The 15,245-nt window shown below is 42.9% G+C and overlaps 1 long non-coding RNA gene across 3 annotated transcripts; it reads left to right on the forward strand.

Annotated features, from left to right (window-relative positions):
• The first annotated feature begins 1,368 nt into the window (after positions 1-1,368).
• Positions 1,369-14,959, forward strand: LOC109024332 (uncharacterized). Of its 3 annotated transcripts, XR_008674413.2 has the most exons (6): positions 1,369-3,162; positions 3,534-3,711; positions 7,463-7,676; positions 10,038-10,346; positions 13,982-14,215; positions 14,526-14,959. It is a non-coding gene; the product is annotated as an uncharacterized lncRNA (long non-coding RNA). The 3 variants fall into 3 exon arrangements; XR_008674412.2 differs by having other exon boundaries at positions 1,372-3,711; XR_002003817.4 differs by having other exon boundaries at positions 1,372-3,711; positions 7,468-7,676.
• Positions 14,960-15,245: the final 286 nt, after the last annotated feature.

The raw sequence follows: 15,245 nt of genomic DNA on the forward strand, positions 1-15,245 counted from the left end.
TAAACCTTAAGGCTCATTTGCCACTCTACCTACTCACAGGAACTTCTAATAAACTCATCTGTATAAGAGAAAACTTCCTTGGCATGTCATGGGTCTTTGCAGAGATTAATGTAGTAAATAAGTTACATCGAACAGTTCCTAACTCTGCTCTAGTGACAACAGCAGCAGCTGGCCCCCTTGTCCTCATGCCCACTCCCTATACAAGAGTGGATTCTGTGCCCTTACTTAAGCATCATTGTCTCCTTGTGCAGTGTTCACCAGGACCCGCAGCCGGGTGAGTTTACTAAGATGGTGTTGAGTCCTGGTTCCCAAGGACGGGCCTCACAGCCTGTGTCAGAAAATAGCACAGGGGAGGTGTAGGTCCGAGAGGTGGGTTGTCCATTGCAGTCCACCTATCACCTTCTCCAGACAACACAGCGGGGCTGCTCTGTGCTAGGAGTATTATTGCTTTCTGAAATTGTGCAGGGATCTATGCACTGCTCCTTTTAGTTTGAAATACTTTCCGACTGTAAGCAGTTTAAACTAGATAAACTGTATTTCCTTCCAGCTAAAATATTCTCTCATCCTGTCTTCATAAAACCCATGCATGCAGAGAATCCAAAAATAAATCACGTAATGCATGTCACCTTCGTTTCCCATTGCCTTGCAGCCCAATCAAACAAAAATTCCTTAAACACAGCCTTATTAAAGTCACTGCTTTGTAACGGCTGGGAATATGAAACAAGCAACAAGCAATTTAGTCTCACTTGAGGGACAGACCCCACCTTCTGGTGTTTGATTCTGTGCCCTTCCTATCTGAACCACCTTCCTTGATGATCTCTGCTGTTAGCTTAGAAGGAAAACACTATCCGTGATTGTTCTATGTTCCCAGCTGATTGGAGCTATGGAGGTGAGGTGTACTTGAAGCTGGAGAACCTCCTATGCTTGATATGTTTTATGTTTTGCAAATTCCTCTAAATACACAAGAATGCTAGTTGCTGAGACAGGCAGGACTGCAAGAACTTGGTATTTACCTAAGACCCTGTAGCACTTTTCTGTAACACTCCAAAATCCTGGCACCTCCTGGCCATCATCCTCACTGCTTCTCCCACAGAGTCCCGGTCAATCATTAACACCAGCCTCACTCATCGCTCAGCCACTCAGTATGACAATGATGGTGGGAACGCAAATCTGCTGTCCCTCTAATAACTGTCAAGTAGGAAATCGCAGAATGTCAGCTCCAGAAATGGCTCGCATATTTCCTGCGTGTTATTGCTTTTTAACCCAGATCATCTTGGAAGAGAAATAGCTTTCATTTATATTCTAAACTCATGCAAAGGGTGGTAAAGCTTGCTGATTCAAGAATCTGATTTATTTTACAGAAATTAACATAACCACTAAAATCAAACCCATTCCCTTCCCCAGTGTGGTTGCTAAAGTGGCCCAATTATGATAAAGAGAGTGCAAGAGTATGAGTCTCATTTTCTGCTCATCTATTTTATTTTGATGCCTTTATTAAATGCAGGAGGCACGGCTGCTCTGATGGGTCTCCTCCCTTCACTCCTCTGGAACAGCCCTACCTTGCCATCAGCATCTGGTTTTTTTTTAAACAATATGTCTTCTGATTTAAACAATACCTTTCTTATTGTATTAAAATATACATAGCATAAAATTTACCATCTTAACCCTTTTAAAGTACACAGTTCAGTGATATTAAGTACATTTACATTGTTGCACAATCATCACCAGTCCCATCTCCAGAACACTTTTCATCTTCAAAACTGAAACTCTGTACCCATTAAACACTCCCCACTCTCCCCCTCCCAGCCCCTGGCAGCCACCATTCTACTTTGTCGCGACGAATTTGATGACTCTAGCCACTTACATAAGTGGAATCATTGTGACTGGCTTATTTCATTTAGCATAATGTCCTCAGAGTTCATCCGTGTTGTGATATGTGTCAGAATTTCCTTCCTTTTTAAGGATGAACACTATTCCATTGTATGGAAATGCCACATTTTGGATACTGTCTTATTTCTCTACCTGTATTTCCTGGAAACAACTTCCCACTTAGCATCTATACCCAAGCTCTTAGCTCAGGGTGTGCTTTAGAGGGAACACAAATCAAGGAGGATTTACATGTTTTTTACCCCTTTGAGGTGTTTTAGACCCTGGCTTATAAGTGAAATCAAAAAACAAGGTAAAGAAATGCTGAACATGAAAAAAAAATTCTTCTGAAGGAACAGAAAAGAATACCAGGGCTACTTAGAGAAAACTCAGGGCAACAGAGTTGATATAAGGGCGTGTAACTCATGGTAAATGCAAGGGGAGAGTCCACAGACTCAGCCAGAAGACACAGCAATCGTGAGTCGAGGCAAATGGATCAGGGTCTGTGGCCGGTGACTTCTTGGTGTGAGGGACCCAGAGGAGGCTCATTCCCAGCACAAGTCCCTAGAGAGCTGGACAACAGCTTAGGGCTCTACAGGGAGCAAGAACCTAGGCAAAGGTGATGGTTTTCAAGGACTCAGGTAGATGAGACAGGTGAGCAGCCTTCTCCAAAAGATTGGCATGAGAGTGAAATTTCTAATATTCTCCCCTGGCTGGTTCTCTCTTGGTCCTGGCTGGTGACAGCTGTGTCCAGTTGGGGAAGGACTAAAGTGGCAAACCCATCTGAACTTCTGAAAGTTTCCCCCAAAATGTTATATTTGCTTCAGTGGATTCCACGGTTGAGTCTACAAATATCAGAACTTTGGGTATGTGAGCTTCTGTTCTCTTTTCCCTTCTCTGAGACTGTCTGTGCAGTCCACAGTCCTAATGACCATCTTCCCATCCTTTGGCAGAGCGGCTGAGCTGCCATCAGGAAGAAAGGTCTTGTGAGTAGCTGCACAGTTCATCCCCACTGTAGATCACAGCTCAGGGCTTTTCCATTGAGCACTACTGATTCATTCTGGGTTGCCCCTTAGTTCGATTATGAGGTGCTCTGTGTAACACGGCTCTCTTTTGTAAGCCTGCTCTTTCCGAGACAGAAGAATGAAGATGTCTTCGATAAAGGAAGTGGATAATACTGAGCGCTTTGTGACATCCTTTACAAGCTGAGCATGCGCAAGCACAGGGGCAAGTGCTCCGTAAACTACCAAGTTTAGTAGGGGTAAGGAGGTCCTACTAAAGGACTGGAGAGACCAGGTGAGTGCAGAATGAGAGGAGCTCCTGGGGGTTTATGTGGCAACAGGGGCCATCCCCTGGAGGTGGTGCAGATCCGAAAACCCTGCATCCTTTAGCCTGGCTGTTCTTTCACTGTGACTTGGAATGGGGAATGAGTAGCCAGAGAACAAAGCCTTGTGGCAGCTGCTCTCACAGCCACACCCACATTCCCTGGACACTGACTGCTCTCAAACCCTCATGTGGAGTACTAGGGTGCGTGGCGGTGACTCCCCAGGGCTTGCTCTCCCCACTCACAGGAAGTGCCAGAGCCCAATTCCCCAGGAGCAGCCTTCAGCCAAGGAGGATGGGGTGCTGGGTGGAAAACAAAATTGCCCTCTTCCTCACTTTTTCAGGCAAGTCTGAGACAAGTTCCACACCAACAAGCCCCCAGGTTGCATTTGAGGTGCTCACAGCAGAGGCCTGCTCATTAACTGCTTCCCCTCCTTCCCTGTCTCACTTTTTCACAAGTCATCTGTGTCTTCCTGGAAGCAGATGCTGGGAAGGAGTTACAAGTGCAAGTAATTCCTTGAGGTGCGTAATACCTGTAAAAGAAAACTGGGTGTGATTGTTAATACTGTCTGTTAATGTAATTGGATTGAAGGATGCAAAGTATTGATCCTGGGTGTGTCTGTGAGGGTGTTGCCCAAGGAGATGAACATTTGAGTCAGGGGGCTGGGAAAGACAGACCCACCCTTAATCTGGGTGAGCACCAACCAATCAGCTGCCAGCGAGGCTAGAACATAAAGCAGGCCGGAAAATGTGAAAAGACTAGACTGGCCTAGCCTCCCAGCTTACATCTTTCCTCCATGCTGGATGCTTCCTGCCCTCAAACATCAGACTCCAAATTCTTCAGTTTTGGGACTCAGACTGGCTCTCCTTGCTCCTCAGCTTATAGATGGCCTATTGTGGGACCTTGTGATTGTGTGAGTTAATACTTAATAAACTCCCCTTTATATATATAGTTCTGTCCCTCTAGAGAACCATGACTATTACAGACTTTGGTACCAGGAGTGGTTCTAGAGAAACAGAATATTAAGAATGGAGTTTTTTCATTGGTTTTGGGTTTCTGGAGTTGGCTGCTTAATATAATTAGATCCAAAAATGATAAGGACTCTACTTCTAATAGTGTGGAGAACACTGATAGTCCTTGGTGTGAACTGTTTAGAGAGTTATGCAAAATAAATGCATCTGACACTCCTAATTCACCACTCACAAGAGGCAAGGAGTTTGGTGACTCTATACATAATACCTTTGACTATATGTGGAGAACCAAGGAACATAATGAAGCTGGTTGGTTGCTCCTAAGTTTGGTGGAAAAAGTGACAAAAGAAAATAATGAACTCAGGGATTCTAACTCCCAGCTTCAGAAGCAGATACTAAGGCTCAAATCTGGTAAGACTGCCCTGAGTGAGGGTCTTATCTCCTGTAGAGAAAGAACTAAAATTGTGGAAAAACAGACATAAGCTCTTATAATGCGAGTGGCTGACCTGCAACAAAAGGTGCATGCAGAGCCTCCCCAGGTGTCTACTGTTAAAGTGAGGGCATTGATAGGAAGAGAATGGGACCGTGCAACTTGGAATGGGGATGTGTGGGAGGACCCTGATGACACTGGGGACACTGAGTTTGTAAACTGTGATGAACCTTTTTTTGCCAGAAGAAACAGCTTCCCTATCCCCAGTAGTGGCAACATCCCCTCCCCAACCCATGCTGCCATCAGCCTTTCCACCTTTGTCTGAGGAGTTAAACCCTGTGCTGCCCGAGGCAACGGTGATGATGGCCTCGAGGCAGTTGCCAGGCAAGATAATGTTGATTCTCCTGAGGAGCCACCCCCAACACCCCTGTTTTCTTCTAGACCTATAACTAGACTAAAGTCCCAGCGGGCCCCTAGACATAAGGTTGAGAGTGTGACCCATGAGGAGTTGCAGTACACTCGAAAAGAACTGCTTGAGCTTTCTAATTTAAGCAGAAATCTGGAGAACAGGCATGGAAATAGATATTAAGGGTGTAGGATAATGGTGGAAGGAACATAGAGTTGGATCAAGCTGAATTTATTGCTTTGGGCCCACGAAGTAGGGACTCTGCACTTAATATTGCAGCTTGGGGAGTTAAAAAGGGTTCTAATAGTTTGTTTGGTTAGCTGAAATATGGATGAAAAGATGGCCTACTATCAGCGAGCTGGAAATGCCTGATCTCCCTTGGTTTAATGTAAAGGAAGGGATCCAAAAGCATTGGGAGATTGGGATGGTGGAGTGGATTAGTCACTTTAGATCTACTTATCCCAGCTGGGAGCATCCAGAAGATATACCTTTGACCAATGCCTTGCAAAATAGATTTGTGAGGGCAGCACCTGCATCTCTGAAGAGCCCTGTAATTGCTCTTCTCAGATCTCACAGTGGGAAAATACAACAGCCCAATCCAGGTAGGACTACAAATTGCCCAGACCCTTTAGGAATGAAGGTTTGGCTTACTCCACAAGGAAAAAAAAAACACACACACACACAACCTGCTGAGGCACTTGCTAAAGGCAAAGGGAATACAGAATGGGTAGAAGAATGTAGTCACCAATACCAGCTATGACCACGTGACCAGAAGCGTGACCAGACCTTTTTATATATATAAAGGGGAGTTTATACGTGTGTGTGTGTATATGTGTGTGTGTGTGTATATGTGTGTGTATGTATATGTGTATAATATATGTGTGTGTGTGTATATATATATATATATTTATATCCTATTAGTTCTGTCCCTCTAGAAAACGCTAATACAGTTGGGGAAGAAAACCTGACACCAAGTGCAGGGCCAGGGTTGGGCAGGGGGAGCCTTGGACTGTGGTGCTGACTGAGGAAGGCTCCGCCAACCCTGAGATTGCCCATTAGAGGGGTCCAATGCTGGGTGCACTGAGTTGGGCTGCAGCACCAGCCAAGTGCAGGCCGTGGCAGGGATGGCCTGCAAAGAGTTTGTCTGAGTAGAAAAGCAGGGGCAGATCCTGGTGGCAGCCACTGAAGGCTGCAGAAACCCGCCTTCCTTGCAGCTGGGCAAGTTCTCCTTTGAGGGGAAGAGAGGTATTCCACAGTGCTCCCCACCACTGCTCCCTCCAAATCGCCACTCAGACCAATTTCCGCTCTGGATCCTTTCCTCAAGGTCCGCTTCTGGGGGAATGAGCCTAAACCAAACTTTAAGTTAATATTTATTATGCTTCATGTGCCCCACTGTGCAAGGTGCATATCCCTAAAAACCGTAGGTTCTTAATAAATGTGCTTCCTGCTCCCAATACGTTCATTCCAGTTTTTCTCCTGTGCAGTTTTATGCTGCACATAAAAATACATGAAGGGAGATTGCAGGATCCCTACTAGAGGAGCAGGGCCACTTGCAAATTGCAAGCAACTGAACTAACATGATGTAGAGGAATGCTGATATCTGTCACTTGCATGAATGTGTACTCTGAACAAGGAAGGCAAAGGACATGGGGCAGGCATGGAGGAGAACAACCTTGAGGTGGGTCATCACAGCCACAGTGCCCCAAGTGCTCTGAGTTCCAGCTTGCAAGGCTGTCCTGGGAGGTGCCTGTTTCTACTTCATTTTCCCTTTATGACACCCCAAATAAATGGCACAGCCAGATGCACAAGAAACAAAAGACTTTTGAAGATTTACAGGATTTAAGATAAGGATCCTTGTATCAGGAAGCAATTGTATGAAAAAAATCAGTTAAGAGCAAGGTTTCCAATTTATATGAACACTCAGATTTGTCCCACAGGTTATTAAAGCCGAACAACAAGCTTTTCATTCTGCTTGGAGGCCAAAAGCTGCAAAGCTATTAACTTGCATGCATCTTGTGTGCTTCAAAATTGAAATTAGCTTCCTTAATTGCATCAGCATAAAGCAAATATCTGTTCCTCAGAGGACCTGGTTTTAAAGGTAGCTTGAAATTAAGTGACCCCAAGGCCCACACAGATGTCATGACAGCAGCTATGAAAAGAGGTGATTTACTTTGTAATTGGGAGTGGTGCAGAAAAGTTGAAATAATGAGAGAATTGTTTTTCTTTGTGTTTTCTTCCTTATTCTCTGGATTTTATTTTCAGCAATTAAGTGCTGATTAGTTCCTCTACTGCCTGATGCTTTGAGACATGCATAACAATCAGCGAGCCTGCAAATTGAGTGGAAACCCCTAATTGCTTACATAATGATCCCAACAGAAGCTGCTCCTCAGGAGAGGAACCGCTCATGATATTACCAGGCGGGGGGCCTAGGTGTCCTCTTCTTCCTTTCTTCTCACCTGTCTCAGCACAGGCCAATTCCACCAGCAAAGGTGCCCAGCTCACCTGCTTGGTCCCCCGGAGAAGTATTGAGGCCACAGGAAAATGGGGCCTGAAGACTGATACTCCCAGGAAGAAGCAAGACTGAGAGCAAGAAGGAGACAAGGGGACCAAGAGCGACAGGAGCAGAAAAAGAAAGAGGAAGAGGATGAGGGACGGAGGAAGGAGAGAAGGGCAAGAAAGGTGACTTATTTGTCCACAGTGCCAATGACAGGTGCACCTTCCATCTTTCCCCACCAGGCCGATTGTTAACTTGGCATCAAACCAAGAGTATTCTTAAATTTGCTATTTGAAAAATTCAATAATTATAATACAGATAACTTGCTTTTTTGTAGTGTTTTTCTCTGAAATATTTGTGATGATATCTTATAATTTTGGTGCACAAGTTTCTTTCATCTGGGTTACCTCTTTGAGTCACCCCATAGACCTCAAGGAAGCCAAGGTTATGTAAGAAATGATACTAATGAGGGGTCCAGGCAATTCTTGTAGGGGCTGAGAGGTATTTGCTGACTATCTTTACATACCAAAACTTAGTGCCTTAAAACACCATTAATTCAGCTCATAATTTTTGCAGGTCAGGTGTTTAGGAAGGTCTAAGCAATTCTTGGTTGGATTTCTCATGCTTGTTGCAATCAGCCTTGGCTGGAGCTGCCCTCAGCTGAGACACTTGCGCTGGAGGTCCAAGAACTTGCTCAGCTGATGTCCCCCTCAGCCTCTCCAGCATGGGGACCTTAGAGGAGTTACATTTTTGATTGGGCATCCAGGTTCCCTTGGCATGACCATCCCAGGAGAACCAGGTAGAAAGTTTATGCCCTTGACCTGCTGATGGAAGTCACACAATGCCCTTCCATTCTGCCTGTCCTTGCAGTGACTCTTTATGGTCTGCCCAGATTCAAGCGGGAGGCTCATAGACCTCTCAATAAAGCACCAATAAACTGCTGCCATATTTTATTATCGCAAGAGACATTTGCAATGCAGTGATTGAAGAAATATGGCCCCAGATGAGTCTTGTCCCAGGACTAGAATCTTAGGTGTCCTAGCAGTATTCCAGGACTGCTTCTGTGCCCAACAAGTGCTTCTTGGCTCTCTAGGCATAAAACACACAGGACACTCCATCATGGGACCTAGTGTACTGCATTATTAAATAGAATAAAAAATAAGCCATGAAAAGTGAGGGGAAGGGATTAATCACACTCCTATGCTTACATGCAGAACTGCCCCCACTCTGGCTGAGTTGCAGCAGAGATAACCACTGTGTCACAGCACCTGTGATACTGCTGTAATTTATTATTTATGGTACACAAGTAGCATGCATGCATCTTTTCAGATATCGTGTGAGGTACTTTTAAAACATCACATAGCTGTAGGCACTAGGCCTGCATAAAAGTAAAGCAAAATTACCCTCACTGTCAACCCAGCTGTGGGGATGGCTCTTGACTTTTAGAAGTACAAAGGTGGAGTGGCTTCTCCTTCTCATTAATCATTCTGGGAAGCCGTCATACAAGCAGAAACTGGAGTTCTCATTTTTATCAGTTTTCCCTATAGGGATTCAGACCAGTGATGCTTATCGCCTTCTTTCCAGGATGTGAGGGGTCAATGTGCCTATTTTCAGCTAGAGAGGGATTAGAGACGGAGGGAATTTGGTATTACTGCCACAGAATTAGATCGGATGGAGCCAGATGGTTACATGACTGTATCATGTTTGGGATCATAGAGACTACCTATTAAGAAGTGTGAGAAGTAGAGTGGAAATAGGAATATTTTTATATAATAAGTAATAGTAAAATTCATAATGATTATCAATATAATATGCACATACGATAAATAAAAATAAAAAGGTACCCAGGCGCACCATGAAAACACAGCCTCTTGCGCACCCTTGTGCCTTCCCCCAGACTTGCAACTTGTTCTGCCTTCTGGTGGCTACCACCACAGCACTAACTAATGTGCCCATTACGCTTTTTCGTTCATTCTAAAATAATTTTCAGACATCATCTGGTAAATTTCTGATTTAAAATTTAAAAAAAATAGCTCACCTAAATCATTTTATTCTCTTTTCCACCTCTTCCCAATTGTAGGCAGGCCTTCCATTAGTTACTGTGTAAATACAAGTAATATCATTAAATATAGATTTATGTTTCTATCAATTTATAAAGTATCTTTGGATTCATCTCTATTTCTGCACCCACTCCCAAACCTCTATCAATTGGATCTTTGTTAGGGAAGATAACATCTATTTTATATTCTGTACCATAGGTGATTTAAAAGTTCAAAACTAATAAACATACTCAATAAAATATGGCAAAGTAAGTGTGGTTTACCCCATAGCCAAGTACTGTCGTTGACTTACATTTCCTTCTCCAAGCCCAGAATCGTGGCCTGGGACAACACAGGCAGATATTTCTAGGAGAAAAATCAAGTTATACCCCCACTGCCCAGCAGACAACATCTTAGTTTGCTTCATATTTGAACCATAATGTTCTTGAAAATATTTTGCTTTGCCTGAAATTTCTAATTGCCTTTTGTTTCTTGAATCTTGTGCAGGTTCCACATTTTCCCAAATGTATGAGCCTCTATCCTAAGACATGTCCAAAAGTTCTTTACTTACAGGGACATGATCTAGGGGCTTAGAGGGCCCTGGAAAAGTCAGATAATATATTTTAAAGACCCAATTTTACACAAAAGAACAAAAAGAGGAAGAACTATAGCAGAATGCCACTGCTGTGGATTCAGACTTCACCTCCCTGCCCACGGAGATGATTGAAGGGGAAAAAGGACAGAACATGAAACTAACAAGCTTGAGGCCTTATCAGTGTCTGTATTGGCAAATTGAGGAGCGATGCACTCCCCAAGGTGGGTAAACTGGTGGAAATGGCACTGCTGAATCCCAGGCAGGTGTTTGTATACTGATGTTTGTCTTCCCACACACGAATCAAAAAGACCAGGTAGAGTGAGCTCCTAGCCCACCCCTCTCGCCCTCTCTCCATACCACCCTGCTTCCTCTGTCCCTGTTCAGCAACGAGAAACAAGCTGAAATGATCTGTGCATACATATTGCAAACAACAACAACAAAAAAAAATGAGTGCAAAATCAAATAAAAACATACATCAGAAGTGAAATTAACCAAAGGAGAATGAATGTAAACACACAGTTCTCTAAGATGCTCAATAAATCACAAATATCATTACTCCATAAAATCAGTTAAAAGATAAATACGTACAGCTAATATGTATCAACTGAAAAAAAACAAGTTAAAAGATAAATAGAAATTCAGGTAGATATTATAAAATATCAGAGACAGACCCATAAATGCACTGATCAGGTTTCACGAAGATGAGAACAGAAGAAATAGAACAGAAATAATGTATCCAAATGGTAGTAAAACAAAATATTGTTGAAATGAGCAGCTGAGTCTGTAGACTTAGAGGCCACACCATTCCAGGCAACACACATACTCTGGAAAACGTGTGATGAGTGCCCTCCTTTAATTCTGGGGACATTTATCAGTCCCTGTATTTATACTTCAGTGTTTATGGTTTTTGAATATTTTGAATTGGGATTTCCAAATATTTTCTCCCATTTTCCATCATCTTTACTTTTTTATTTATAGTCCTAGAGGGCTTTGTCTTTCAGCCTTACCAATAATTTTATTTGAACTTCAGAAATACTAATTTTAACTACCAAGAATATTTTCTTGTCCTTGATTCTTTCCCCGCAGCCTGTCCTTGTCTTAAGGATATAGTTTCTCAAATACTTGTGATGATGTTTTGGAGCTTTGAAAATGATCTCTTTTGAATTATCTAAATTTCCTGCAAAATATGTTACTTTTGTTGGCTTTGGCTGTTCCCCTTGGAATTGTCGCCTTTCCTCCGCCTCATTGAGCAGTGCTTCCTTAAGGACTGGAACAATTCCAATAGCTCATCTCCACCTGTGTGCATCTCCCCTCACTCCAGCCACAGAGGTCAGCATCTCTCTGAATTTTGGTTTCGCCATTCTCTTTTTTGAATACATAAGTCTAACCTTCATAAATGTATGTTTAAGTAATATTTATTTTAAATTTTAAAAATATATTGAAATACTATTAAAGTATGTTTCTCCAGGGACCTATTTTTTATTTTTCCTCCCTTAACAAAGTGTTTCTATGATCAGTCCTTGTTGCTGTGTGTAGCAGTAGTTGATTTTCAGACAGGAAGCTCTTGTAAATTACTCTGGCCAGTGAAACAAGTAAAAGGGTACATGTGTCAGTTCCAGGAAGTGTTTACGAGTCAGCGCATGATTTCCTGTGCTCACGCCCATGGCTGCCACATCTGGGGAAGCATGTGTTGACGTGGAGCTGCCACAAGATCAGCACCTCCTGGAGTGATGGGCTGCAGCCCCGAGAAGGTGGCCCTGGAGAGTTCTGGGAGCCAAAGCAACAGTGGCATGAACAAGAAATGCATTTTGCTGTGCCACGTCAGTAAGATTTTCCAGCTACTTAGCACAGGATAATCTACCATACCTTTTCCTTCCTTTCATTTTTGCGTCTGCAGTGATGGAATTCCATTTCACTTTTCTATACAGATCGCTGATTGTCTACCTCCACCTACGAAGCGGTCCTTTCCTCCCCCAGGGGCCTGCAGTGCATCTATTTGTGTGAGCCTGTTTTGGGCTTCCTTCTGCTCCATCATCAGCTCATCAGTCCTGAACAAATACCTCTGTAGTCTTCATTACTGCAGCTTAATAGTATCTGGTGTAGTAACTCTCTCTACTTTCTATTTCTTTTTCAGGACTGTCTTTTCCAACCTTACTTTACTCATCCATTAAGTTTTAGAAACCTACAACCACATAAAAATGGAAAGCTTGTTGGGGTTTTGGTCGTGATTGCATTTGAGGAGCTTATCATTACAATATTGAGTGTTCCTACTCATCGTAGCTGGGCTATGGGCTATTTTTCTTTTTTGATATATCTAAAGCATTATAACTTTTTGGAACAAAAGAATAGGATTTCTTGAGTTTAGGCAACCATCTGGAATTAGAAGTCTATTCGCAACAGTGTTTCACAGAGATAAACTCAGGACTCAATACCATAAAGCAAAGTACAGGGAGGAGAGGGGTTGGGGAAAGGACTAAGCTTCAGGTATTTTCTCTGTGTCGGATGCCCCTTGGGTGACATGCATGCAGTATTTCAATTTATTCCCATGAAACCTCTATTTAACATGTAGCATTTTCTCCATGAAATCAAGACCCAGTTATGTTAAGCAAACTATCAAAGCTCAAACCCTGGTAAAAAGTGACAGGGCTAAGAATTGGAGAAGGCCACTTGGATTTCAAGCCAGGCTTCCCCAATATCATCATGACAAGTGTATTAAAGAAATTCGAAAGATTTTGCCTGGCTTTCTTCAGGTTGATGGATTGGCTTATTGTCTTGGCTAATGCTTTCTATCAAATTTTTAATTATTACAATAAATTTTATTTTTATTATTTATTTATTTATATTTTATTTTTTGAGATGGAGTTCCATTCTTGTTGCCCAGGCTGGGGTGCAATGGCATGACCTCAGCTCACTGCAACTTCTGCCTCCCTGGTTCAAGTGATTCTCCTGCCTCAGCCTCCCGAGTAGCTGGGATTATAGGCGCCCGCCACCACGACTGGCTAATTTTTTGTATTTTTAGTAGAGACGGGTTTTCACCATGTTGACCAGACTCGTCTTGAACTCCTGACCTCAGGTGATCCACCTGCCTCAGCCTCCCAAAGTGCTGGGATCACAGGCGTGAGCCACCACGCCCGGCCTACAATAAATTTTAGAATAATATCCTGCATAGGCTGATAAAAAGTTTATGACTTTAAAAAGTGTCTATCCACAGGCCAATTTGGCAGAGATCAAGAGATACTTTGTCATCTTTCCATCAGCAGATGTTGGTGAACTTACCACTTGAAGGAATAAAACAGCAACAATGCTGTCAGTTCTGGAGAGGCGCACAAGATGGGCACAGCTGTTGCAATGTTTTGAGAAAGGACATTAGTTTCTTCTTAGTCTCCATCGTCATATTCTTCTTCCATAACCTAGGGGGCAATTTATTACCAGTAGAAATAAATTGCATTGTGTACCAGCTCTGGCTTTGAAGTTTTCATTTTCTGTCTGTGTAATAACATGCTATGATTATGTATGAACTTCTAAATGGGAACAGAGGAGACTTAATTCCATTACATTTCCCTGGAGAAAGGAAGTCTAATTCAGTTCATACACAAGGATTCTTCTTGTTATATAACTGTAGTGTTTGGAGCATTATTTTCAGAGTTTTTGACTGTAGCTTGATGAGATTTTATTTTATGTAGCCAGTCCAGGCTACCGATATTTGACTTAACTTGAGAGGCAATAATACAAAGAATTTTCTTCCTTCTGAACTTGTAAAATGTACCTGACTTTCCTGCCCCAACCCTAGGGGAATATGAATTTAGCTCTGATAAAATTTAGCATCTAAGTTAATTTTGCTCTCTCCTTTCCACAGGCTGAATGTTTTTCTACCAATGCATAAGATCTACCAGCCACAGACAGGCACTGTTTTTAGATGGTCTTGAGGCATCTCATTTTACAAAGGATAAAGAAACAGACGGATGCTATATAGAAACTGGTGGAGTGGGGTGGAAGAGAAGACAGAAGACAAGGGTTATAATTTAATCATATAAACTCTGGATGCAATAACCAAGGTCTCCCCAGAAAGCTGTCAGTGTATACTTGTGTGGTGAGTAGATTTCTAATCAGCTCTAGAAGGGTGGCCAAACACAGCTAAACTGTGTCTTTTAGTAGCAGGAAAAGCATCTGCTATAGTTTAGATGTTTGTCCCCCAAACCCCATATTGAAATTTGACCCCCAATATTGGAGGGGGGCCTAAGGGGAGGTGTTTGGATCCTGAGGACAGATCCCTCATGAATGTCTTGGTACTGTCCTCGCAGTGAAGAGTGAGTTCTCACTCTATCAGCTCCCTTGAGAAACTGGTTGTCAAAACAAGCCTGGCACTCCCCATCCCCTCACCACGTGGTCTCTGCACACAGGAGCTTCTGTTCACTTTTCGTCATTTATGGAACCAACCTGAGGACCTCATTGGAAAGAGAGTGGATGCCGGCACCATGCTTCTTGTTCAGCCTGCAGAACTGGGAGACAACATAAACCTCTTTCCTTTTATAACTTACCCAGACTTGAGTATTTCTTTGTAGCAATACAAACAGACAAAGCATCTGACAAGCGAATTGTTCAATGAAGAGATTGTTAGAGCCCAGGGAAGAGTCATCATGTTCAATTGGTACAAGATGCAATTAACTAATATGATTTGGGACAGCTGTCTCCATTGAGGTCACCAGGGTGTCATGGAGTGAAGCTTCAGGAGGAAGAGCTGACTACTTCCTACCCTGGGCTCCATTTTTGTCAGGGCTCTACAGAGAGACAGAACCGACAAGATATAAAGAGAGGAATAAAACAAAAATCCAGATATTTCTATAAATCCGATTATTTGTCAAATTAAATGTGAAAGCTTGCCTCTATCTCTTTCCATTGTGTGCAGATATTTTGCACAGTGTGGATTTGGTCTCTGGGTGTGAGTGTGCCCTGGACACAATGCATAGTAGACAGACATTGTGCTTCGTTGTAGACACTGTGCTAGGCACATATTACACATTGCCCCAAATCCTTATCACAAACACATCAGGAGTATGATGGCCAAGGAGGAAGCTGTGGCTCAGGCCATTGAGGCTGTATATCCAGGGATCAACAGCCAG

This window comes from Gorilla gorilla, chromosome 21 (assembly GCF_029281585.2).
Source record: "Gorilla gorilla gorilla isolate KB3781 chromosome 21, NHGRI_mGorGor1-v2.1_pri, whole genome shotgun sequence".
NCBI lineage: Eukaryota > Metazoa > Chordata > Mammalia > Primates > Hominidae > Gorilla > Gorilla gorilla.